The sequence below is a fragment of the Squalius cephalus genome, assembly GCF_949319135.1.
Source record: "Squalius cephalus genome assembly, chromosome: 1".
NCBI classification, from domain to species: Eukaryota; Metazoa; Chordata; class Actinopteri; order Cypriniformes; family Leuciscidae; genus Squalius; species Squalius cephalus.
The window spans coordinates 1004735-1030305 of NC_137122.1; the positions used below are offsets into that span (position 1 = coordinate 1004735).

General features: G+C 38.0%; 1 protein-coding gene across 1 annotated transcript in view; it reads left to right on the plus strand.

Annotated features, from left to right (window-relative positions):
* The first annotated feature begins 14180 nt into the window (after positions 1–14180).
* Positions 14181–25571, plus strand: part of LOC307169556 (uncharacterized protein) — a 42930-nt gene continuing 31539 nt past the window's right edge. Inside the window, exon 1 of the mRNA XM_079890283.1 lies at positions 14181–14269. The gene's annotated coding sequence lies outside the window, so the exon portion shown is untranslated. The remainder of the gene's footprint in view (positions 14270–25571) is intronic.

Sequence of the window (25571 nt, forward strand, 5' to 3'; positions counted from 1 at the left end):
GGACGTTTTTTTTCCACTAGAAACAAACCTTGTTGTATTATTTTAATTTAATACTGTGAAGCTGCTTTGATGCGATCTGTATTGTGAAAAGCGCTATACAAATATACTTGACTTGACTTGACTTGACTTGATTGATCAATAGTTGTGCTTTATTCACGATAAAACACGGCTATGACCGCTTCACCCAACGGCATGTCAGGTGACTGCATAAGCTTGTTTGCATGATGGACAGAGGAAAGAATGTCGTACCACACCACAGAGCAAATGGAGAAGCGGGATGAGCCCACTTCAGTTCTGATGTTTCCATCAGTGGCCTTGTCCCTCAGGTCCAAGAGAGCTTCCCTTACCTCTGAGGCCTGATAGCGCAGAGCCTCTACGCTTCTAATCCTGCTCTCCCATCTTGTTTCTGTCCAGCCCTTTACACTGATCTCAACATGTTTTTTTAAGTATTGCCCACCTTTGAGGAGCTGCTGAAAAAAGGCAGTAGATTTTCTGGAGGTATCCAAAATAACTCATTGCATCTGAAGAAGCTTTGGCTGCATCACCACAACCAGATTTAGTGTGTGTGCACCACATGGCACAAAAAAGCACGAGGATTCTTCTTCAGCAGCCTTGCCTGGACACCCTTGTGTTTACCTTTCATGTTAGATCCATTGTCATACGCTTGACCTCTGCAATCATCAAACTGAAGATTGTGTTTTTCCAGCTTTTCAAGAATCAGCTTTGACAAGCATTCACCGGTGGTTGCTTCAGCTACAAGGAACGTCACTGAGACAGACAGTCCGTAAGACTACAGACATTTGCTCCTGGTGGCTTACATCAGGAGTGCAATCCAGTATGATTGAGAAGTATTTAATGTCTGTCACTATTTTATCTATTACTTTGCCACTCATTGCCGCAATTAGCTCATTCTGAATGGTCTTCCCCAAGTAATGTGGTTGCTTGCCAGCAGCACGTTGTGCCCTTGCAATATGTTGCTGCATTACAGGATCAAACTTAGCTAAGAGTTCCAGCTCTTTTAAAAAGTGACCATTGTTTGGCTGATACAGGTTTCTGCGAGAAAGGGACTGGATTATGGCCACTAAGCGGGTAAGAGCCTCCCTCCAGCGCCTCTTCTCAAACACTAGAAGTGACATTTCCTGCATGTCTACTGTTTCCCCCTTTTCCAGACGCATCTCTAACTCCTTCCATGCAGCCAGATGTTTGATGTGTTCAGGTGAGTTCTCGTGGGTGTTTAAAGGGGATGGCGCATTTTCCAGTCATTCTGATTAAGTTGTACTCTTTTACTGAAAACAGTTTACAGCAAAATCAGAAGAGTGCATTGCTTTTAGGTGAATAGCTTAGCCAGCTTCCACTAATTTGCTCACCATTTACCAAAGTCCTGTAAAAGTAGTGTTGATGACATGATCTACCATCTTCTCTTCTGGGAAAGATTTTGGTTACATTGGACATAGATAATAAAGGCTAGATGTCTCGTCCGCGCTGCTGGCCAATGGAGGTCGACGTCCGCACACGGCGGCCATCTTACCACAGGGAGCTCGCTCATTTGTAACTTGGTGCATGTACTTTTAAATAACCATAATTTGCTCAATTTTCTACCGATTTTCAAACGGTTTGGTTTGTTATAAACGTCAGAGATGTAGTTATGACACTGCATACATATGATTAATTATAACAATGGACTTCCATATGAAAGAATTATAGCCACGTTAATAACGTTTGTAAGAAACCAAACTGTTTGTAAATCCGTCAAGATTTCAGCGAGATAAGAGGATTTGTGTGCATGCTGATCACTCACCTTAATTCACAGCTTCCCTGTGGTAAGATGGCCGCCGGTGATGCCGGAAGTGACTCCGCCGTAAGACATCTAGCCTTTATATGATATCTATGGCATTGGACCTCTGTTTACTAAATCAGATCTCATTGCACCTGAGAAGACAAAAGGCCAGTCGGCTGGTTCAAGAGGTGGAGCGTGCTGGACTTTAGCTGGAACATCTGCAGAAGGTGCCTCATTTGTAGGAGTCTCTTTTGCTTGGGAATCAGATGGATGGGATTCTGAAGACTGAGGTTTTGCCTCACACTGAAAAAAATGATTTATTGAATTTACAAAAAAAATGTATGGTAAGTGGTCGCACACAATTTATTTAAGCTACATTTAAACAAATGCATTAAGTTGAACTAAAATTTAATAAGTTCAACTTAATACATAGCTAAAATCAATTGTGTGCAACCACTACCATAAAAAAAATTGTAAATTCAACTATCATTTTTTTCAATGCAGGAGGATCAGCAGATGACTCTTAAATATTAAATATACACTCACCTAAAGGATTATTAGGAACACCTGCTCAATTTCTCATTAATGCAATTATCTAATCAACCAATCGCATGGCAGTTGCTTCAATGCATTTAGGGGTGTGGTCCTGGTCAAGACAATCTCCTGAACTCCAAACTGAATGTCAGAATGGGAAAGAAAGGTGATTTAAGCAATTTTGAGCGTGGCATGGTTCTTGGTGCCAGACGGGCCGGTCTGAGTATTTCACAATCTGCTCAGTTACTGGGGTTTTCACGCACAACCATTTCTAGGGTTTACAAAGAATGGTGTGAAAAGGGAAAAACATCCAGTATGCGGCAGTCCTGTGGGCGAAAATGCCTTGTTGATGCTAGAGGTCAGAGGAGAATGGGCCGACTGATTCAAGCTGATAGAAGAGCAACTTTGACTGAAATAACCACTCGTTACAACCGAGGTATGCAGCAAAGCATTTGTGAAGCCACAACACGCACAACCTTGAGGCGGATGGGCTACAACAGCTAAGAAACAACACTAAGAAATTAGGCTGAAATGTAGTACTGCATTTCTAGTCATTATGCGTAATTGTAACAGTATCTTATGCATTTACAAAAACACCTTTAATTTATGCTTTATTTTATATGCTTCTGTGTTGCACGTCACACGCATCCCACACATTACCAGCGTCGGCCAATAGTGAGCCAGCGTGTGACGTACAACACAGAAGCGCTGCGCAGTTATACTACGTGAACTCACTCGAGGCCCAGAGAGAAGGAAATGAATAGTGGAATAAAGTCATTATTTTGGGGGGGGGGGGGTTTGCGCACAAACAGTATTCTTGTCGCTTTATAAACTTAAGATTGAGCCACTGTAGTCACTTGGACTATATTAACGATGTCTTTAATACATTTTTCTGGGCCAGCAAGTTATAATGTCTATAGAAGCCTATGGAGGAGTGATCCAGCTCTCAGATTTAATCAAAAATATCTTAATTTGTGTTCTGAAGATGAACGAAGGTCTTACGGGGTTGGAACAACATGAGGGAGAGTAATTACTGACAGAATTTACATTTTTGGGTGAACTAACCCTTTAAGTGATGAATCTCTTAAAATCATTCTAGAGTTTATAACAGTAAGAGTTTATATTTACCTAAGAGATGGAAAGAAGCTGTAATAATTCCCATTAAAAACCAGGTAAAGATCCAAGTATTCCTTTAAACTACAGACCGATAACGTCACATCTAGGTAAAGTAATGGAAAAAATTATTACAGATCGAGAATAATGTTTTTTTCCTCATATCAAAATGGTTTTAGACATGGAAAGGGTACAATGGACTCAATTATTAATAATAATCAGATATAAGGAAAGCTTTGATGAATAAAGAAACTCTAATAGCAGTTTTCTGTGATTATGATATGTTATGGAAGGAGGGTTTGTTGATAAAATTAGATCAAATTGGAATAGACAGAAAATTATATAATTGGATTAAAGAGTTTTTAATTGAAAGGAATATTAAAGTAAAGATATATGGGTGGGTGACGTGACATGGCAGTTTTGCTGTCTTCAGTGTCAAACATGTATGAATACAAAATATATTTGCCAAAAACCTTCTCAATATTGTGCAGAACATTATGCTTTATGTGAACATATTCAACATTAAAACAGTTCATAACTAATTTTTTCAGAATTTTCAACCAAACATAACAAAACTCATATGGTGTGACTGTCCGGCACTTGTTTCTCAAAGTGAGAACTTGAATAAAACTAAAAATAAATGCAAAAATTCTCAAAAAAAACCACAGAAAAATAATACAGATGTCTATTTGTGAGCCTACTCTTTTCAAAGTCCAAGCATAATGTTTTGAGTCAGTTCTAATCAAAAAGATTTTGTCACACAAATCAAAATCATATGGTGTGACACTATTTTGGGATATTTGAACGGGCAACTGTTTTGACACCCTTGGGAAGGAGAGGACCTTCTTCAGCAATGTTGTACAGAACTAGCAGTGTATTGCTACTGTTCAACCTGAGGTGAGTTATCATTTTTATTTTTACAATAAATCAGATCTTGTTGGCACTCTGACAAAAGTCCCACTTCCAGGTGTCTTTTGGTGTGACACATTTTTTTTATAAAAATGCTAAAGAAATGTTATTATTTTGTCATAATTATATGTAAATCTATGCTGCTTTGTTATAGCTAGCATGTTGTTAGTATGCTAATGTGTAGCTACAAGACTCAAGGTTGTGCTAAGTGCAGAAAACATCATATGGTGTGACACTTCATCATATGGTGTGACATGTCACGCCATATGATTTGATTGTCACACCATATGATATGAATTGTAATTCCCTGCATATATAACAATAAATAACAAAGTCCAATGTATGTTTTGTCCTTTTAAACATTTATTTGGGTCCATCATCACATAAAAGCTGTAATTATCCACCATTGATTGTGTTTAGTTTAGTTTAGTTTTATTCGGTGATACAGATTTCTAGTTCATCAGACAGACCACTTCACAGAAACCTTAGCATGCTGTTTAAGTATAAACAATGTTGTCTTCATCTCAAACCATACATTTCCTTTTCTTTTGTCAACTTGATGCAGATAATGATGACAAGTGCACAGAGGACAAAGAGATACAGGGAGAGAGTGAATTTAGACCCTGCAAAGAGAGAGAGGAGTTGCTGAGGAAAAGAAAAGAAAAGTAAACAACAACTGTCTGTTTCCAGGCAGATTTCTTGAAGCCTGGCAATACATGATAGCTAAAATACATGATAGCTAAAATACATGATAGCTAAAATACATGATAGCTAAAATATCATCACTGTAGGCAGTGCAACTAAGAGGAACGCAGTTAGGAAATGAAGAGAATAAACAATGTTGAACAGCTGTTAAAATGTTCACACCATTCTGTTAACAGATATCAAGAAAAGAAACAGAAAAGGGAGATGCCTAAATTTAGAATCCAGACTCTCCCACCGTCAAGAAGAGAGAAGCTGAGGGAGATATGGAGAAATTCTCAAACAAAATATAGAGCCAAAAGAAGAAATTAAAACGCATTCTCAACATGACTCCCCCAGATAACTCCATCTATGATGGAGACATCCAGGTAGACCCAGGTCAAGTCCCAGGTCCTACGTCACCACCACCAAGCCCACACACTGAAAAGATAAAGAAGCTGAATAAATCATTAAGGTGACTGAAGGATCAGAACAAAAGGCTCCAGAGAAAAGTCAGCAAAGAAAAGAAGAGGGCTGAGAAATATAGGAAACAGAGTGTGAGGCAAAACTAACAGTCAGAGAAAAATCCAACTTGCCAGCCAGGAAAAAGTAAAAAAATGAGAAAAAGGCTCAGGTGGAATCCTTCCTGCTGTTAGATGAAAATAGCACTGTGCTTCCTGGGAAGAAGGACACAGTAGGCAGGAAAGAGAAAAGACAAAGACGAGTGCTGACTTCCTCACTAAAGGACCTTCATAAGACCTACATGCAAAAATGTGAAAAAAAGCACCAGCTGTCCTACAGACAGTTCATAAGGTATAAACCTTTTTATGTCACAGAGGCTAGGTCCAGCGACCGCAACACGTGTGCCTGCTGGGAACATGCGAACATCTCGCTCCTAATTGATGCTCTTTCAAGCAGAGGCTTGATCACGACAAAAAGCCTGTCAGCACTGCTGTCAGGTATCACATGCACTCTAAAAAATGCTGGGTTGTTTTTTAACCCAGAATGCTGGGTCAAGTCTGTTGGGTAATTTTGTTGGGTTATTTTATCACATTTTAAACACCTTTGGGTAGTTTTAATTTTCCAGTTTTTGGGTTAAACCTGCTGGGTCGCAACGCTGGGTTGTTTCACGAGCTTCCCGCCTTGGAGATGTTTAAATTCGCTCCCAAGCTGTCATTTTGAGAGGACAAAGGGGCAAAGCAGCTGGGTGCAACTGTTTAAGGTAAGTTTATATAATGTTTTATTTTATTTTTTATTAATAATTAGTTTGAATTAGCACAATTATAACTTTTTTCGCACCAATAATTATTAAACTTATATAGTCAGACTAAAATTAGTGATGCAACTTGTTCGACAAACAGTACCTCAGAATCAGAGATTGACTCGCATAGTCATTTTAATGTGAGACGACAGATTAATACAGTTAATGATTCTGTATCACACGGAACTATGAAATATGTGAATATCTGTGAAAACAGAGGAAAGAGTCGTTTCTGTCACTGACAAGCGAATTGAACAAAGTGAGTCGAGTCACTCAAAACGAGTAATATGACTCGCTGCTCTTAGGTAAAACGCCTGCAATTGTCCTTAGCTACCGACATGTAAAAGACATAAAAAGTAGCCTACGTAAATGTCGTGGGACCGCAGGCAAAGAGTATAGAAGTAACAAGAGGCGAAACTCCGTTGCAGTTTTGACAACAGCCACTAGGTGGCACTTCGGTAGCGCGGCCGCCATTTTGGACTGAACAAACGGCTTACCGTTAGCACAACTACTGTACAGCATTAACATTATGTCTGGAAATAATTGGAAACAAAGAAAAAAACAGTGTTCTGCCATCAACTGCAACAACTACCAGTGTACAACCAATCAACTAGCATTTCATAGATTCCCCAAAGATCCAGAGAGGTAAAGTAGAAAAGGTTTTATTAACTTTAAAGTGAGCTAACGTCAACGATAACAGGTGCTGTAACGTTAATGTAAGCTATTCCATAACCGCAGTAACAGTTTGCTAATGTTATGTATTTGGTCGAAATTGTCAAGACTCGAAATGGGCTTTTTAAATCGCATACTTTCAGAGATATATGAACACCTAACCTGGCAAATGACCGCTTTATTAATTCATTGTTATCGCTAAATTAACCCTTTAACTGTCACCTTTTTTTCGCATAAACATGAAAATCACTATCCAAACTTAAATGGGTTGTAACGTTAATTCAAGAATGCTTTGGAATTTAGACCTATGGTTGGTCTTGTTTTAATTTGTCAGATTATTGTTGAAGTGAAATAAATTATGAAAGTGAAACAGAAAAAAGTTATATAAGTTTGAGTTTATTAAAATGTACAAATTTAAAAATATAATTATTTATATTTTATATAAAATATATATATTACAAAATATATTTTACTTTAGAACTGCAAGAAAATGAAAGCAAAAAAAATCTGAACAAGTTGTGTTCCATATTTTAGGTTGATATGTTGATATCTCGCTCCCTCACCCTTTCTGCCGTGTGCTCTAACGTTACACGGTTTGGAGCTGCGCGCTCTTGCTTGCTCGCTCGCTCTAGATTCCAGGTGATTTTAGCTAATTTGTGGGCATCAGGGAGCCGCTATCAATATGCGGGAGACTCCTGGATCTTCCGGGAGACATGGGATGTCTGCTCTAGAGATATTAAAATGTAGAAACTACTTTTTAGTTCATTTAACCGCTTTTGAATTTGAACCGGTATCGTTCAATCCTATGACAGCTGTGTTGCGTTCAGTCCAAGATGGCGGAGCTGCAGCTCTGCGCATGGGGGAGTTTGTTGCAATGGAACGTTCTATTGAGTTTCGCCTCTTGTTACTTCTATACTCTTTGCCGCAGGTATAAAAGAAACTACTATACGGTTCAAATAAACCGGTTCACACTTGCAAGTTTGAAACAAAATGATTCCCGGAAATGAATCGACTTATCAGCACCGCGAACACTTTCAAAGTGCGTGCGTGCATCAGTGCCGTGGGTTGGACCAGTGAGGTGATTTGGTGTGGTACAAAAAGTATTTTTTACATAGGCTACATAAATTCGTTTTTGGTAAGTGATGTAATTTAAAATTTCGTTTTTTTTTCCTAGTTAGAAAACCATATGGATATGAACTCTTCTCTTCGAGTGGCAGTTACGCAGTCTTATTGACAAGTTTAACGGTAAGTTCATGTTTATTATACACTTTTGCTGCTTTTACATATATAATTGACTGCCTGTGATAATCAACTCAACCTCGCGAAACTTAACGCATATAAATTTGATCCGTGCTTAGATGTAGCTCACAACAAGGCTGCCAACTTCTGAATTTAGCAATTTATACCTAAGCTTGTGGTTCGATTCCGATCTTGACTCAATGTCGATTCATTTGGATAAATATCAGTAGCTAGGCCTACATGTACATTTTTTAAAGTAAAAAATTACTTAAAGGGGCCCTACTATTCTTTTTAATTTTTCTTCAACTTAGTTAGTGTGTTGTGTTGCTGTTTGCATAAAAAAGATCTGTAAGGTTACAAAAATCAGTCACTCCAAAGGGAGATAGCCTATTTTATGTAACAGAATTTTAAGGATTGCAATTAATTTACAAAAATGGAATCAGTCTTTGGAAAATATTCCACAAGGTGATGTTTGTTGTTTTAAATCTTAAATACAACATAAAAGGCAAGGTATTTAGTATCATTATTGCATATTTATTTTTTTATGTCTGTAGCTTATTGCACAAACTTTAGTATATTTGTTGTAGCTGGTCCTGTTTCTGAGATGTTATGTCTCTTTTCTGCAGATAATAGAGGTGATTTTGCTCTTTTGGTCCTTCCCCTTCTTCTTCCTGCCACAGTGTATTGGTCAGAAGGTAAATCGGCCATCTATTGACGAAGCTAGAAAGGCTTTCATTGATCTTCATCTAGTAAGTATAAAACCGCATAACTGCTATTTTTGCATTGTAACCTGACTGGAACTGCCTGTTCATTACGCAAGGGATACTGTACATCCAGCCAGTTGATATTGCAGAATAAACTTAAACAGGGTAATCAACACAAAGTGGAGGGATCTCGTATCACCCTGAAGGAGTTTATTTTGTGATGAAAACTGACTGGATGTACATTACCTCAAAACAATTCCTGTTAAGCAACTTTGATCCTAGACAAAAAAACAAGATCAAACAAGACATAATGTAAAGCATACCACTTATTATATGGCTTTTCGCCAAATAAAAATATTGATTGTTGAAATCATGACAAACTGAACTGACTTCAACTGAATAATGAAACCGTTGCCATTTAAACAATCTGTATTTTTGTGTTTATTTTCTTTTATAGGTCGGAACGCACATGGTGAAATTTCTAAACCGGGCAGAGTCTACAAAACCCGCGTCTAAGAGTCGTCTTCTTCTTCGGAGTCAAAAAAAAAGTAAATTTCACTGTGTATGTACAAAGGCCTACAATTTTGCACATCTGTGAATTTCACTTTAATTTCCTAAGAATTAAATGGTATAAATTACATTGTTCAAAACTAATTTTCTTTCTTTCTTAACTGTATTTGACTTTATTTAACTATACTTGTGTACATTTTTGCATATTTTAAAAATGATTTTGCATTTGCTGAAATGAATTGTCTGTTGATTTCACTGCGTATTTAGACCGTTACACATGTAATAGTTAAACGTATAAATGTCATTGTTCAGAAATAATCTTCTTTCTTTCTTTAATTGTATTTGACTATTTAATACTTGATGTATTTTTAAATGATTTTGCATTTGCTGAATTTAAAATATAATTGTCAATGTCACTATATTTAAACCGTTAAACATGTAATAGTTTTAGAACTAATCTTTATTTATTTATTTATTAAAACTGAAAATATTGAACTACTTTAATGTCAGCACTAAATGATTTTTGCATTTAAATTTAATGTGCAGTTTGTTGTCATTGTTGCCAATTTTAACACATTTGTGAATGTCAGTTGACAAGCATTAAAAATTATTTTAAGTCTAAACATGTTCTTCATTGTTTCTTAATTCAAAGTTTTACAGTAAAGCACAGGTGAAATTATAAGAAAAATAAAAATAACCCAGCAAAAATAACCCAGAATAGCAAATCCATTAATGGTAAAAAAAATTACTACATCTTGGGTTTCTAGACAACCCAGCCTGCTGGGTTAAAATGTCACTGGGTTAATTTAACCCAGCATGTGTTCTGTCCAATATTTACCCAGCACTGGGTTGCCAATTGGGTTGTTTTTAACCCAGCCAATTTTAGAGTGTGTGATACTGAAAATACAAAATGCATGCAACGTGTGTGCACAAAGTGCTGTTATGATGAGCCCAACCTGCAGGACCACAACCCAGCTGACACTGCAACATGGGAGCAGTGGGAGAAGCAGGATGTAGTAGTGGGAGAGAGAAGCTACAAGAACTGGGTGAAGAAAAAGAAGAGGGGAGCTAACTGGTGTGTTCAACCAGAGGCTCAATGCAATTGCGAGTCATCAGTTAAACTGGCTTCATCAGGTGAAACAGTTCAGACACATCAAGGAGAACATCCATGCTAATGAAATGGTCTTACACATAGACTTTTCGGAGAACTATGCATGTAAACTCAACACTGAAATTCAGGCCTTTCATTTCGGTGGCAATAGGCAGCAGGCCACAATGCATACTGGAGTTGCCTACTCAGTTGGTGGCTCCCAGTGCTAGCGTGCCGTGTGGGCACACATCAAGCCAGTTATTGATGATTTCCGAAGAAGACATGAAAATGCAATCGACACCCTGCATGTCCTCAGTGATGGGCCAGCAACCCAGTACCGGAATCGATCAAACTGCTTCCTCATGAGCAGCATTCCCTATGCATGGGGATTCAAGAGGGTCACCTGGAACTTTTCAGAGCGTTCCCATGGGAAGGGTGCACCTGACGGTGTGGGAGGAGTGCTGAAGCGTAAGGCAGACATGTATGTCCTCGGAGGCAGTGACCTACAAACACCAAGGGATCTGTATGAGTATTTACTAAAGTCCTCTGAAAATGTCACCATCATGTGGATTGAAGAAGAGCAGATCTCCACCATGGATGTAATGCTCCTTCCGTCAGTGCGTCCAGTGACTGGAATCAGCAGTACACACCAAGTTCTGTCTTTTGCTCCAGGAAAGATATTCGACAGAGATCTTAGTTGTTTCTGCCAGTATCCAGGGATGTGCACCTGTCACAAGCTGCACCAACTTGAGTTTGACCATGTTTTCCCTGATGAGGTGCCAGGTGACAAGACAAGTGATGAGTAAGTATTATGAGTTTCCATTAAATTATTTACATTTTACAATAATAAATAAATACATGATTTTCTTCCTTTGACTTTGAAGTGGTGGCCCATCTGCTGAAGTGCCCTCTGTCCAACCTAGCTGGCCCACTACAGATTCCCGAGCCCAGTGAGTATAACATATTTAGCTAACTTTAGGACATTCTGGTGATAACATTTCACTGCAAACAAACATTTCCCTGACAAATAAATCTCTTTCTTTGACTTAAGTGATGGTGGCTCTGCTACGGAGGTGCCTTCTTCTCCATCCAGCTTGCCCACTAGAGAGCCCCAAGCCCAGTCAGTATAAACCCTACATATTTGTAAATTGGGCAAACCCAATTTGATGGAGCAGAAGCTAGTTATTGCAATCACTGCAGACAGTCGTGTCACTAACATATATGGGTGATTCTCCAACTAGAAGCACTTTTGGCACTGTGAGTTTATGTAAAATTCACTCTCTTAAAACACTCTTAAAACAATCTTTCTAGCTTCATTCATTTGTCTTCTAACACAATATAACAGTGGGCAGTTTTAGAATTCCATGGATTATTATTATTTTTAACAGTTTTTCTGAAGAGCCATGTCATTTCCACCACTTTTCAATTTATGTATTTTATTACAATATAATATTGTAAAACTGTTATATAAGATTATGTATCTGTCAACAACATCAGTGGCTACCCAATCATGTAACAAAATAAATCTTAATACTTCATGAACTTAATGCATTTTCATTTAAAGTTGCTAAAATGCCACGAGTTGCCACGAGTTGGGATTTTTGCCTACAGCATCTCATTTTTGCTCAGGTCTATGTTATTATAAGTCACTCACACATATATTGTAAGTAATGAACTATTACTACTTATTTTAAAATACATTTAGATCCACATCATTGGTTATTCTTATTTTTTTTCTTAAAAACTGTAGTGGTGGAAAGTGGTGGAAATGACGGTTTATGGTGGAAAGATTGTTTCTGTTTATTTTTACTTAAATTGCCAGTCCAAAATATTTTTAACCATGTATTTTATTATTTAACATATATGACTTGAATAGTATACCTAATAGTTTTAAAAATAATGATTACAAATGATATGCAAATTATATAAACCTGCTCAAAACATTCATATAAATATAGATAAATAAAAATACATTTAGAGTGTACTGGAATGGTGATATATAAAGTTTTCAGTCCAAAAGCACAAATATGTCATGAGAACATGCCAATAGCACTCAAAAGACAGTTTGTCTTAATTAAGTATGAGGGAAAACCATATGTGGGACAAATTGTTGCCATAAGTATGGAGGGGCTGCAGGTGAACTGCATGAAACCAAATAGGCGAGACTGTATTTATTATCAAGATCAGGAAGTTGTTTGTGGCTTATCACAACCTCAGCAAGGCAGTCGGTTTGCTACTCTCTACAAATTTGACTGGCTTATGTACAATGGAGTCTAGATGAACTGATTTATTTGTGGATCCACTCAGCTACGCTGTATGCTCACGGTTCATATGATATATAAATATATATATAAAAAATGGTTGTTTTACTTATATTAATACATATTGCAGACCAGTTTTGAATTGAAATGAAATTTGATACACAAACATATGTTCATATGGTTCATACAATATTAAAAAAATGTTTGTTTTATTGTTAAATATCAAATAAATCAATAAAATTTGAATATTGCCTTCCAGCATTTAAGAGTGGTTAAATATTTCCTGCCATATGAGTGATCAGTACTCACCAATAAGTAGATAATACATGGTTTGCATTGACACATGGCGACATTATCATATGGTGTGACACTATATCATTTGGTGTGACATTCCAAATTGTGAAAATAACATACCTTTATTAATGATAAAACCTGAAAATGTTCATGGAATACATAGAAAATAGTATCAGCAAGAGTCACAAATATTTTTTATAATTTTCTAGCAAGGTTTTTCACAATAAATAGAAAATATGTTGAAAGACCGACGGCATAGGTCTCACATGTTTTAGAAAATAATACACAAATGTAATTAATTTTCACCAAACTATAATGGATCACAGTTTAGTTATGATAAATGACTTTGATAAAGTGAGTAACTTAAGAAAGATATAATCCATTTTCAGTTTATATACAATTATTTTCATGTCACACCATATGACGGTTGTACGCACTAATACAACAAATTGTCACATAAATTCTGATTCCAATTGAAAATTTTGAAACAACATATGTTTCTATAAAGATGAGAGTTAGTAGAACAAAAGTCAACCATTTTTATGCCTGTTATTTGAAATTTTTGAAAAAACACTTTTTTATGGTACATCACTGACCCATATATCAAGGAGAGGAATAGTTGAGAATGGAACTGTGTTATAAGCCCTCTGTTGTTTATTATTATGATTAATGGTGTATTTTCAACAATAGTATAAATAAATCGCTGTTCGGGGATGATGCAGCTCTGTGGCTCAGAGGTAGGAATGTAGAGGATATTAATAAATATTACTAGTATAAATATTCAGAGAAAAGAAGTAAGATAATTAAAGAATTTCAGATGAAAGGTAATCAACAATTAACATTAAAGATGATTTTACACTCAGTAGAAGGGGGTAGATTAATAATACAGTTTTTAAATAGAACAAATTTAATCTATAGAATATAGATAGGCTATTAGTGGTATTATTATTAGTATCATTATCCCTGATCTCTGGAATGTGATGGACTTTGGCTGGAGATGGAGGAGCTGAACACGCAGCGACACTGAAAGCTCGAGCCCGGATTGTTCTGGGAGTTGTGATAAACTGTCTCTGATCTATTGCCTACAGTAGATGGCGGTAATGCTCTTTTAAGAATGCGAACCGCCAATAAGCCCGAAGAAGAAGAAGAAGTAGTTCCAGCAAACACCGACAGCTCCAGCACTGAACCCCATTTATTTCCATTGTTCCCGAAGCTCGCGCGCTGGTAAGTTGATTAAGTTACTGTATCTTTCACTTTTAAACACTTCAGTCGTCCTCTCATGAATCTAGGCAGTAGTTGTATTTATGTAGCCAGCTTTAGTTAGTGTTTATTGGAAGAGAATAGTTAACTGCAGCTAGCTTAGTGACCAGCACTTCTCTAATGTTCGCTACCAGTCAGAAATGTGTAAATTAAACCCTGAGGTCATAGTTAAATAATGTGATGTTGCACTGTTTACATACATGAGGTGGTCAGAATATTAGAAATACATCTGGATATATAAAGCAAATAAGTACAGCAGCACCCCCACAAATAATAAGACCTCAATGCTAAAACCTGTAAATGTGTATAAAATCCTGAACATTATAGAAAAGCTGAATGTATGGCTGAGCATACAGTATCATAATGCAATAGACATATAATTTGCATAATGTGTTGGATGAGCAAAATGATCATCCAGCTTTTTCCATAATGTTGTTGTGTAAGAATAACAATAGTGCTTTATGTGTGTGTGTAATATATATATATATAATTTAAAGGTACAATATGTAAGAATTTTTTGCACAGTGTGATATATTTCCTGCAGTTGTGTACTTACAATATCCCAAAAGTCTCCAAATATTTTTTATTTCAGAGAAATTCCAATTTTAAATATTGGCCCGTCCTGGAAGACGTGGACAACCGCGCAGTGCGTAACGTTTAGCGGCACGCTGTTCTTGTTTCGTTCAAACGATCTGTATGTTATTCTAATGTTGATCTAGCTTACTGCTAGTTTCATATTGCAAATAAACTAACACATAGAATAACATTTTAGCTTTCACCACACTCAAATGCAGTTTAGTGTGATAGTGTAACGTTAGACCCAGTGAAACAGCGCTGCGTTTCCTCAAGTGTGATTCGTCTGATGACCTGACCTGTGTGTGAGCAGTAATTCAGCACTTGCGTGTAGTTCGGTAGAAGGAAATGTCCTTATTCCTTTATATCCGTGGGACTTGTGTGTGATATCTGTCTATTATTAGCAATCGTGACCTGATTCATACCACAGTCATGATAAAAACATTGTTTTCACTCATCCATTAACATTATTAGATCCATCAGCTTGACAGCAAGTCCCATCGTTCAGCTCGTCACTGCGTCATCAACCTACGCCTTTGTTATTGTAAGAGGCTAGCGACCCCTAGCGGTGAAAAAAATTACATATTGTAGCTTTAATTTAAATTATGTACTTCAGAAATCATTCTAATATGATAATTTGATGATCAAGAAACATTTCTCATTATTATCAAAGTTGAAGATTAAATTTTTTTTTCATTTGTGCTGCGTTCGACACTATAGATCATCAAATACTCTTAGATCGACTACAAAATTAGCCCATGACCATATTAGCCCGGTTCTGTCAACACTGCATTGGCTCCCTATTAAACATCGTATAAACTTTAAAATATTGCTGATTACTTACAAAGCACTAAATGGTTTAGCTCCGCAGTACTTGAGCGAGCTCTTAACGCATTATACTCCTTCACGTCTATTGCGATCTCAAAATTCCGGCCAGTTGATAATACCTAGCTCTTAGGGCTGTGCCGGTAAACTTGACAACCGCACCACCGCGGTTGTAAAGCGCCACCGCGGTGGCTGAGTAGTACCGGCGGTTGTTCGCCTAAAAAAAATTTTGTATATGAATGCTGTTTTACATTAATATTATGACACACAAAGCTTTGTTTACAAAATAAATAATAGGTTAGTAGCAATTAAATGTTATATCGTGACGCAGCCATGGAAAAGTTTTAATTCATGACGAATGAGAGAGTTGTGAGCCCATAAACTTAAGCTTTGTCGGTTTTGAATTCTGGTTTGCGATCTGGTCACCCGATTATTAGCGAATTTAAAAATATTCCATTAGTTATTCCTTATAGAAAGCTTGAATTGTCTACTTTTAAACAAAACAATTCAAAACGGAAAATAAACCGACTAGCATATCCGTATGAAGTGTGCATTTCTCTCTCGCGTTCACTGCGAAGAGTGCATCGTCAACTTCATCTTTGCAGCCCGACACTGACACACACACACACACACACACACACACACACACACACACACACACAAAACACTTTATTAATAAACAATTCAAATGTCTCCTTGCAATATTTGAAACGTTCATAATCATTACTTTTGCCGGTTCTTTGTGACATTATGTGCGTTATTGGCAGCGTCACCCTCCGGTTACATGAACGCGTCACCGCCGCATCAGCACCAGAACATGGAGATTTTATTTTAGAGAATGATCGCACAACAGACATTAGAACATTAGATATTCTATAATTAAATCAACTAATCGAATATTCAAAAATCGTGACTCATCCCTGCATGGAATCTCTTTTTTCTTTTCCCATATCTTCACTCGCGTCTCACCCAAAGACGCGTTATAAACGTTTCTTCCTTTCTTCGCTTTTAGGTCGATTATCTTCGTATTCTTTACTGTGATAAAGTAGCCTAGAAAAACGCTGTAGGTCAGATAGCCTACATTTTTACTTGTACGTCAAATTCTTTTTAACACAGTTTGTGCTTGTTATTAGACATATGGTAATTGGTAAGGCGCGTCAAGTTCATTTTGTAAAGCGCGTTTCACACGCGCGGGGGATTTTAGTTTTGCTTTCTCTGGCAGCGCGCAAACAGCCTAAATGCCTTGCCCTTGAAGATAAATTCGCTCTTCATACCTTTTACAAGTAGAAAACATGAAGATATCAGAAAAGAGATCGATGGTATCTCTCCTGCTCGTGTCCCACATCCCTCTCAAAGCGCAGAGCGGTAGGCTTTATCACGCGCCTTTGTGTGGAAATATTAAACGAAATAAAAAAAAAATAAAAAAAAAAAGATTCAACTTTATTATATTATGTAAGTTTCCAGTATTTACTGATATTTATTTCAATGCTTTACAGGCTTTAGTGTGTTGTTTCTTTTTTTTTTTTTTTTTTTTCAAAACACCCCCCCCCCCCCCCCCCCCAACCACCGCAACACCGCCGGTATTTGGGTCCATTACTACCGCGGTGGTAAAAAACTGCCACCGTCACAGCCCTACTCTTAACGCATTATTGTCCTTCACGTCTATTGCGATCTCAAAATTCCGGCCAGTTGATAATACCTAGAATATCTAAATCGACTGCTGGCAGTAGATCCTTTTCCTATTTAGCACCAAAACTTTGGAACAGTCTTCCTACCATTGTCCGGGAAGCAGACACACTCTGTTCAGTTCAAAGCCAGATTAAAGACACATCTCTTTGACCTAGCATTCACATAACACATTATAGACTTCTATAATTCAATGTTAGGCTGCATAGATTAGGTCAGCCGGAACCGGGAACACTTCCCATAAATCCTGATGTACTTAGTACTAGGGCTGTCACTTTACGTTTGAAAATCGATTGCACAATCGATCGGACCAACAATACAATACAATCGTCTACATAGGTGAATTTGTTTGACATTTCTAATGGTAAACACAGCCATGTTGAATCCTGCATAATGTTCTTCACTGATGTTATGGCAGTCCACTCTGCTTATTGTTTTTGGAGAATGTTGCACTCCTGTTTGTCATTGTGCACGAAACTTCACGGCAATAAATTATCAGGAATATTGCTGACTTGTGCGCGTCTCAAGCGCCCTCGTTACATTCGTCCTAATGCCTGTTAGTTGTCTGTGGATTTGCCTATATTCGGCGTTGAAAATAGAAACGTCTTTAGACATGCAAAATCGATTTTACAATCGATTCAATGAACACGTATGCAGGGTTCCAGACTGCAACCAATTTTTGGAGAATGTGCGAGTTAAAATTTTATGTGGTCGCATTTGTGCGAGTGCATGGTCATGTACTACTCAGTTAAATTCACGCATGAATTTTCCTGCATTGAACTTGTTTTAGCGCCCACCACAGTGAATTGTTGTCCCGCCAAAGTCTTATTTGATCGGTGAGTAATGTAGATGAACTGCTGCGTTTGTGACAGGGCGCGTGTTTAACTGAAAGAACGAGCGGAGACAGAGAGAGAGACCAGGTCGCGCACTCTCTCTTCGGAGCCAGGCGGAAGTGTAAACAAGACTTCACCGCCTCCAAACTAAGCACTGTCTTGCTCTCTCTCCCGCACGCACATATTCATCAAAATAAATCGACATAAATAAAAAAAAAATTTCCCTTAATTACCGCTGGGTATGAATTGTGCTAAATAAACTGCCTTATCTTCTCTGAAAAGCGTTCATTCAGCTGACATAAAACAACACTTTAATTAAACAAAAAAAAAAAAACTATCCAGTGATGAAATGTTTTCTGTGTTGACACAAATCTTGGATGTCAGTGTCCTAACTGCTGGGATAATCACACAACGCGCATGACACGTCCAATGCGCGAACTAATGACTCATTTGAACCGATTAATTTTAATGAATGGTTAAAACAACTGATCTTTCCAACAGTGAACTCAGGAGACGTCTGAATCGGTGTATAACTAATAGGGCTGCAACTAACGATTATTTTGATAATCGATTAATCGGTCGATTATTTTTACGATTAATCGATTAATCGGTTTATGTACTTATATTTTAGTTTTGCCCATTTTTTCCCAAGTAAATTATTAATAAAGGGTCTTTATCATTCAACATAGACTTTTTAGAGATTTTAACCATTTTGCATTGTCATATCCTCATCAAAAACATACCTGGAGTTGTGTTTTATTATGTGTTACTAATCCTTTGTCGAACTCTTCTGCAATCAAAACACTGACCCATACGTACTCTAGCAAATTTCACAAGGAGATTTCAAATAATGTTTTCACCATGGCAGTCCTTAGGGCTCCTAAAGTACAGTAGTTTAACATCCCGAACAAAGCTTATTAAGGAATCTTTCAGAACATATTTTCACTAAGAATAAGAATAAAACAGAATAAAATTATTTATTTTTTTCCCTGTAAACACACAGCTTATACCTGGGAAACAGCTTTATAGCTTATGCTATGAAATTGTAAACAATCCTTCGAATAAAGTGCCAATGGCATGAAACCTGAATGGAATTCATTTTAAAATAAAATTTAAAGTAAAATCCATCAGAAGGTTGTCCAGAAAAAAATTGGACACACACAAAAAACCTGCTGTATGAAAAAGAGCAGTGCATACTTAGAAAAAAAGTGCATTTCAAATACATTTAAACATTTACCTCTCTCATTCAGTCATAATTAGGCTGCAAGACTGAATTATGAACTGGTAAACGACAAACTGATCACAGAACATGTTTGTAAAGCTTTAAACAGCAATGTTATCAGCTTTTACGACTAAACATTTGCAAACAACATTGTACTGCAGAATCTGCGTATCAAATGATTTTGATTAATATGCGCGAGGGAGAGAGAGAGCAAGACAGCGCTCGGGTGAGTGCGCGTGCGCGGCCGGGGCTCGCTCGCTCGCACGCTCTCTCTCTCTCTCTCTCTCTCTCTCTCTGCTCGTTCATATGCAAATGATACACTAACAATCATAGAGTGAAAGACTATGCAATTAATTATTTTTTCTGAGAGAAGCCAGCTTCCATTGAAAATGAATGACTTCCGGTAACTTTGGAAGCTCAAGTCGGCGGCGGCCTGCCTCCGCCATCTCGCTGAATGCTGCAGAGACGCTGTGCGGGACGCACGTGACATAAAACGAGGCCAGCTATTGGCTATTCGCTACTTCTCCTGCTGTACTGGCTGAGTAAAACCTCCGATGGCTCATTACTGCCACACTTTGGTCACCGCAGATTTAAAATATGCATGAAATGAGCCGCTTACGGCAAATAAAAGTTATTTAGCAACTAATCGATGACTAAATTAGTTGACAACTATTTTAATAATCGATTTTAATCGATTAAATCGATTAGTTGTTTCAGCTCTAATAACTAATCAGTAACACTTTACAATAAGGTTCTATTTATTACTTAAATTACATAAAAAGTACAGTTTGCTTTCTCAAGCTTACCCACTGCGCAATGTGACGTCGGAGTGACGTCATTTTCATGTAATTTTTGGACGTCCAAATTCGTTCCATTGAAGGGGTTGTTTTGTGACGCCAGGCGACGTCTTTTTTCGACGTCTTCCGCACGTCTAATGTTGACGTACGTCCACAAAAGTTTGTTTGTGGGAAGAAGGAAGGAGACGGGGCGGCTTGCTGTTGATCGTGTGTTTTATTAGATAAGTCTTTTCCAAACAATATGCGTATTCTATGCGTATTCGTATTGAACCGTTCAATATGCATCAGCATGCATTGATAAATCCCATGGCATGTAGCAAAAAAAAAAAAAAGGTGCGACCAAATCATATGCTGGTGCGACCAACTGAGAAAGTTGGTAGCACCAGTGCAACCAGTGGAAAAGTTAGTCTAGAGCCCTGGTAAGTCTTAAAAATCGAACAGGATTTTTCAAAAGTGACAGCCCTACTCGTTACATCATAAGAAGAATGCCGTCTACGCTAATATTAGTCTCTCTGTTTATCCCGAGGTTTACCGCAGTCCGCCGGATCCACGCCGTATCCGGATCTGATGAAGGACCTGCGCCTGGACTAGGGGTGTAGCGGTTCACAAAATTCACGGTTCGGTTCGATACGACACAGTGGTGTCACGGTTCGCTATGTTTTTCGATACAGTAAAAAGAAAGAAATGCCAGAGAAATTTCCTTGATTTTTAATTTATTAAAAAATATTCTTTTTTAAATCTTGAAACGTTTAGTTTTATAAATGGGGGTATTCTTTGAAGGATGAACACATAATGTTTTGGTCGTCATCACATTAAAAATAGCGGCACAGTGCTCATTCAGTAAATGCTAGGGCTGTAGTCAACCAAAGAAATGCTTAGTCGACCAAAGTCATGTCCTGCGCAACGATTAGTCGACTAAAAAAAAAAAAACATTTTTGACATTTATTAAACATTAATTTAAAAAAAACATTTATTAAACATTTGTCATGGAGCATTTATAAAACAACAACAAAAAAAAATCAATAATACATAAAACTATAATAATAATACAATTCTTTGAAAATTAAGTGATTTGTTTTAACTGCAAAGTGAGGAGCTCTGTCCTAGGTCTATAGTGACAGTCACAATCGCGCACCTGACCACACCACACGCTACAAAAAATATAACTGCTAAAATTGCCAAATAATGAAAAAACCTAACAAAAGCTCTCGTTTATACAGGCTGTAACTTATATTCTTCTTTACTTTCAAATCTATGGGTTAACTTTTGTCCAGCCGATCTAGGCGTTTTAAAACAAACACACAAAAACCCCAAATAGCCTAAAAAACAATCCTAATAATAGGCTGTATAGAAGGAAGGCCTATAGGTTTATTTTCGTTTTGTTTTGTAATAAATAAGAAGCAAATACGGTATAACAGACAATATAATCGGGCGCCCGCGCGGTCACATTGCACGTTAACTGGAGCGCATCTCATCCTAACTTAACGAAACTAAGTGTATGCCTCACACAGACATGAGGAATACATCAAATACACAAAGCTTGAAATGTCTTTAAACGAAATAATTCAAAAAGAAAAAAAAAAAATAGGCTACTCTCTGATTATGATCCATTATGTGCATTTCTCGGCTCGTTCACTACGGAGATGGCGATCGTCAACATCGGCACTCGTCTCCGGATTTATGCACATCTTGCTTTTTGCACGCACACATATTATGTCGAAATAACGAGATATGTTGAAATAACATTATTAATAATAGCCTACATCTTTTAAAATATTTGATTGAATGCTGAATGTTGCGCTTGTTCAATTTAATAATAATTTAAACAATTTAATAACTCCGCTTCGCGTCGTGACCGCATTACAACCTGGGGTGTGCATTATTTTTCTAATAATTCAACGGCCTGTCGTCAATTATTCCTTACTTGTTCCGTTACCTCCAACCCCCGTTTTAAATCGCCGGATCCACCCTTCCTTTGCACTCCGGGACCTCCCACTTTACAAATTAAGCACTGGTTCTAACTGAATGAATACAGCAAAACTACCTATATTCCTTACTGAGCGCGAAGCAGCAGTGCAGCCAGCCACAGGTGCGGTTCCCGAGTGTTCTATGTGGTGCGCTAAACTGTGGCACTGTTACAAAATAGCCTGAATTAAAGCATTTAAAGTTGGGGATAAAACATAGGCTAATTATATTTAGAATACAGTAATATATAACTGCTTATAAAGGAATACATATCAAGGAGTAAATCAATGAAAATTTCTTTATTGGTGAAAAAAAAAAAAAAAAAAAAATGCAACTGGTCGACCAATGAGAATGTCAGTCGACCAAGACGGCATTGACCGATTAGTCGACTAAACGACTAAAGTTGACAGCCCTAGTAAATGCACAGCTAAACAGAAGTGTTTTGAGTCTGGATGTGAATGTGACTACTGTAGGAGCACATCTGATCTCCTCTGGAAGCTGGTTCCAGCATAATAGCTAAAAGCGGACCCGCCATGCGTAGAGTGAACCCTTGGTATTTCTAGCTGATATGATCCTAGTGATCTGAGTGATCTGTTGGGTTTATATTCAGTGAGCATATCTGCAATATATTGAGGTCCTAGGCCATTGAATGATTTATATACCAGTAATAATACTTTAAAATCAATCCTAAATCTAACTGGGAGCCAGTGTAAAGACCTGAGGACTGGTGTGATATGTTCATATGTTCTGGTTCTGCTCAGAATCCTGGCGGCAGCGTTCTGTATGAGCTGCAACTGTCTTAGGGTCTTTCTGGGAAGGCCAGTGAGGAGTCCATTACAATAATCCACCCTGCTGGTGATGAAAGCATGAACAAGTTTCTCTAAGTCTTGTCTGGAAACAAAGCATCTAATTCTTGCAATATTTGTCAGATGATGTAGTATGCTGATTTAGTTATTGCTTTGACATGACTACTGAAACTAAGGTCTGACTCTAGTGTCACACCAAGATTCCTGACTTGGGGCCCTATTTTAACAATCTGAAACGCAAGTGTCAAAGCGCAAGTAACTTTGTTCGGGTCTCGGCGCTGTTGCTATTTTCCCGGCGGGATAAATTACTCTTGCACCCGGCGCAAATCTAAAATGGGTTGGTCTGAAGTAGCTTCTTTATTCATAGGTGTGGTTTGGGCGTAACGTGAAATAAACCAATCAGAGCATCATCTCACATTCCTTTTAAGAGCAGACGCGCTTTTTCCTTGGCTTATTGCTATTATAACGGCGGATTTGCCAGGCGCGCGCCAGGAGCGGTTCACAGCCGAGGAGAGCAACGCTCTCGTCACGGCCGTAAAAGAGAGAGAAGTGACATTGGGGATGGAGAAACACACCCAAATTAGCTTAGGTTAAACAGGTATATAATAATGTTGGTAAATGTGTAAGCTAGATGTATGCTTTTATAATAAATTGTCTATCTATCTATCTATCGTTCTATCGTTTGTAATAATATGATTTGCAAAAATGAAAACTGCTGCTTCTGTGTAGATTAGAGAATCAAAGTGTATGCGCGTTGTGCACGCTATACATTATGGTCAAGCATGCGCCCTTAAAATAGCATAATGAACAACGCGCCACTGACTTTAGACTAGGTTTTTTCTGGCCAGTGGCGCAATTGTTTTATGGAACAGTAAAATAGCACCAGGGATTGTTTGCGCCGGTACACGCCTCCTTTTTTGCGCTGAACCGCCCAGGGAGCGCAAGTTCATTCCCTAGTTTAGCGACGTGCTTCTGTGGAGGGAAAAGCGCGCTTTGTGCGGGTGCAAAATAGGAATGAAACATACGTCGGTGTACAAAGTCAATTGCGCTGGGTGCAAGATAGGGCCCTTGATGTTTAGTTGTTTGACCCCTAGAGTGAAGGTATGTGTTCACCTTGAGAACTTCATCTTTGTTTCCTAATGCAATGACTTCAGTTTTGTCTTTGTTTAACTGAAGAAAGTTTTGACACATCCAACTGTTGACTTCATCGATGCATTGGCACAGGGAGTCAATGGGGCTGTAATCGTTACGCGATAGGGCTAAGTAGAGCTGTGTGTCGTCTGCATAGCTGTGGTAAGAGATTTGGTTCTTTCTCATTATTTGGCTCATTGGGAGCATATACAGGTTGAACAGGAGTGGCGCAAGAATTGAGCCTTGAGGGACTCCGCATGTCATGGATGTCCACTCAGACTTGTGGTCTCCTATACTCACATAATAACCTCTCCCATCTAAGTATGACCTGAACCATTTTAGGACTATCCCAGAAAGCCCCACCTAGTTTTCCAGCCTGTCAAGAAGTATGTTGTGATCGACAGTGTCAAATGCAGCACTGAGGTCGAGTAGTCAGCACTGATAATTTGCCTGAATCAGTATTGAAGTGAATATCGTTTATTATCTTTATGAGCGCTGTCTCTGTGCTGTGATGCACACACTTTTGAAAAAAATATGTGGGAAGTGTGTCAAGAGCGCATGTTGATGTTTTAAGGTGCTGTACGGTTTCTTCCAAAATTTTGCCATCAATTTCTCTGAAATCAGACATAGTAACTACTTTCTCAGGTGGTCTGATCTGTCTGACCCCAGCGCAACTCAAGGATGTGCTGATCACCTTTCTGATATTATTGATTTTCTCAGAGAAGAAAGAAGCAAACTCACTGCACTTGTTCTCTGAGAGCATTTCACTGGGAATCTGGCTTGGGGGGTTTGTCAGTCTCTCTACAGTAGCAAAAAGAGTGCGTGTGTTGTTTAAATTGCTGTTTATAATATCTGAGAAGAAAGTCTGTCTAGCTTTGCCTAGTTCCATATTGAAAGCATGGATGCTGTCTTTGTAGATGTTATAATGGACTACAAGTTTTGTCTTCCGCCACATGCGCTCTGCTTTTCTGCATTGTCTTTTCATATTTTGCACTTCTGTTGAGTTTCTCCAAGGTGCTTTTTGTCTGCCACTCTTCAGATTTGAGATAACAGACTTGATTACAGTTCTGTAAAGTCCTCAGCAAAGACTGGAGAGTATTTTGGAAGCCTGTAAATAATAATAAGTAAAATGCGTGGAGCACCTTTTAACACAGTACCCAGATATATTTGAAAGACGGGTAATTCCCAAATGATATTTGCTTACATTGATAGATATCTTTAAAAAGAGCAGCTAGACCCCCACCTCTCTTTACAGCTCTGCAGACACTCATAAAAGTAAAGTTAGGAGGGGCTGCTTCATTGAGGACTGTTGCACTGCAGCTGTCTTCTAGCCAGGTTTCATTTAGAAGCATAAAATCCAGGTTGTTTGTGGTTAAGTCTTTGACTAGAAGTGATTTTTTTAAGTTAGCGGATGTTTAATTTAATTAA